Genomic DNA, 2,500 nt, shown 5'->3' with positions numbered 1-2,500 from the left:
TTGCGATGAAAGACCCAGATATCTTTATACGAGATATGAAAAATTAAAATCTAAGGATGGGGGAATGCAATGCCTTAAAACTAGTAACAAAACTATTCTAGTCTTGTTATAATTTGAATTAACCCCTCACAATTTTCACCTATCTTAATTCTACCTATATATGATTAAAGGGATTCGGAAACTCTAGGCCTTAGTCCAGGAAATATGATCGATGCAAAGCAAGTACAGTAGTATTATCTGCATACTTAATAATTTTCTTCAAAAAAAAGGGAAGAAGAAGAAGAAGAAGAAGAGCCACGAACACTACCAGAGTAATGGCTGGGATTTCTGTAACCACTAGATTCACCTAATCACGAATATTTCAAGACCAGAAACTACGTTCCCCCCCCCCCCCCCCAAACAACACTGGGATATCAAGAAGATAATCATATGCACTGAGGAACTTTCCAAAATCAAACTGCAATCTAAAGGACGGATAATTATCTTTTGTTACTGTTCTTAAAATATTTAATTTTTCCTTGTTTCCTATCCCCACAGGGCTATTTTCCCTGTTGGAGCCCATGGGCGTTTAGCATCCTGCTTTTTCAACTAATGTAGCTTAGCTATTAACAATAATAAAAACAACATCAACAACAACAACAATAATAATAATAATAATAATAATAATAATAATAATAATAATAATAATAACAGACATTTAGGCGTTTTCCAAACAGACATTTCATCTATAGGAGACAGGCTATTGAATTATGTATATTTGGACTGGTTTCATACAAATTGGATAAAAAAATAACTACGATATAGCAAAAATAAGTTTCATTTTTTTTTACTTTTTTTTTACCTTGATCATTTATCCAAACGCTCCCAAATCACAAGATAGGCAATTTAATTATGCACATTTTGGCAATAGTTTCTTGAAAATTGGATAAAAATTGACCACGATAGAGAAAAAAATTCTTTTTGACCTTTTCGTGATCTTGACCTTTGACCCAATCACTCTCAAAATTCAATCAGAGGCCCTTGAATCATAATCAATCATCCCCCAAAATTTCATGAGATTCGACCATGATACAGCAAAAAGACGTTTTTGACCTTTTCGTGACCTTGACCATGGTGCAAATCACTAGATATGAAATTGAATTATGCACATTTTGGCACTAGTTTCATTCAAATTGGATAATAATTTACCACGATATAGTTAAAAGACGTTTTTGACCTTGACCTTTGACCCAAATCACAAGAGGCAATAAAATTATGCACATTTCGACCCTAGTTCCATGCAAATCGGATAAAAATTGACCACAACACAGTAAAAAGACTTTTTCTTTTACCTTTTCGGTACGATGATTGACCTCTGATCCCATCGCTCCCCAAATCTAATCAAATTATCCTTAAACTAAGGGCAATTACCCCACCAAACTTCATGAGATTCGGTCGATTAGCTTTTGAGTTACGCGAATCACAAACAAACAAGCATAAATGAATAAATATATGCCTATCCTAAAATAATCTTCTGGCGAAGGTAGAAGGTAGAACATATGCTAGAAGAAAGTATGCTAACTAACTTAAAGAAAATAAGAGTTAACTTCGTAGAACTAAGTAATCCGGATTCTTCATAGACAAAGGAAAATAATATCTAAATCTACACTTTCATAAACATTTAAATCCAAGAATGAAATTCGCTATTTCATGGCCCAAAGAAACTATGCCAGCCAATTTAGTTTCAAGAAAACAGGAGTAAAGCATATTGAGTTTCTCAATGCTTTGCTTACTGTCAACACATCAGCCAAAAGGGTGGCACACTAAATTAACTGATAATTGTAACATTTGCATGACATGATTCATTATATCAATATTGAACAGCTTTCTAATAACTATTTATGTTTTCAGTTTCTATGAAATGATTTTAAATAACTACGAATATGCTAAACAATCATATGATTAAAATAAAATAGTTATACTTTACCTAATACTAATAATCACGTCAAGTATCTTTTTAACTATTCGAAAAAAAGCTTCGTACTTATAAACAAAACTAAAATAGACTATGAATGTATGATGTCAATCAATTGAAAAGAGGTTTGAGGACATTGATCTCCGTGGACAAGACAAGAAATAAATTATGGAGGAAACGTCGTCAATGTGAAATCTTAATGTAAATCTTGAACATAACGAAGATTCATTTCCGATTCTTTGTGTCATTTTCCCTCTGTATCTCTTTCACTCAATGTCTCTTTGAAGAATTACTGAAGCCACTTTATAAGATAGGCAGAATCCCAATAAGTGTGGATCTCTTTCATTCACCAAATCCCATAATTTTTTCATTATAACTTTTTTCTCTACCTCTTCCCCTCCATGTCTATCTGTCTCTCTCCTTACAAAATTACTATGTCATGTCTTCACGGTAGATGTCAGAAACGGCAATAAATATTCCCCCTTCAAAGCCATTTGAGACTACCCAAAAATAGCATGGCAGAAAAGTCTACATTTGGTAGCAAAA

General features: G+C 33.0%; 1 protein-coding gene across 1 annotated transcript in view; it reads right to left on the bottom strand.

Annotated features, from left to right (window-relative positions):
- The window catches only part of LOC137644041 (dopamine receptor 2-like), a 681,134-nt gene that overhangs the window by 107,609 nt on the left and 571,025 nt on the right, over positions 1-2,500 (bottom strand). The gene's annotated exons all lie outside the window — the stretch shown is intronic.

The sequence above is a fragment of the Palaemon carinicauda genome, chromosome 7, assembly GCF_036898095.1.
Source record: "Palaemon carinicauda isolate YSFRI2023 chromosome 7, ASM3689809v2, whole genome shotgun sequence".
NCBI lineage: Eukaryota > Metazoa > Arthropoda > Malacostraca > Decapoda > Palaemonidae > Palaemon > Palaemon carinicauda.
Note: the sequence above shows the minus strand (reverse complement) of the source record. Positions and strands in the feature narration are given on the sequence as shown.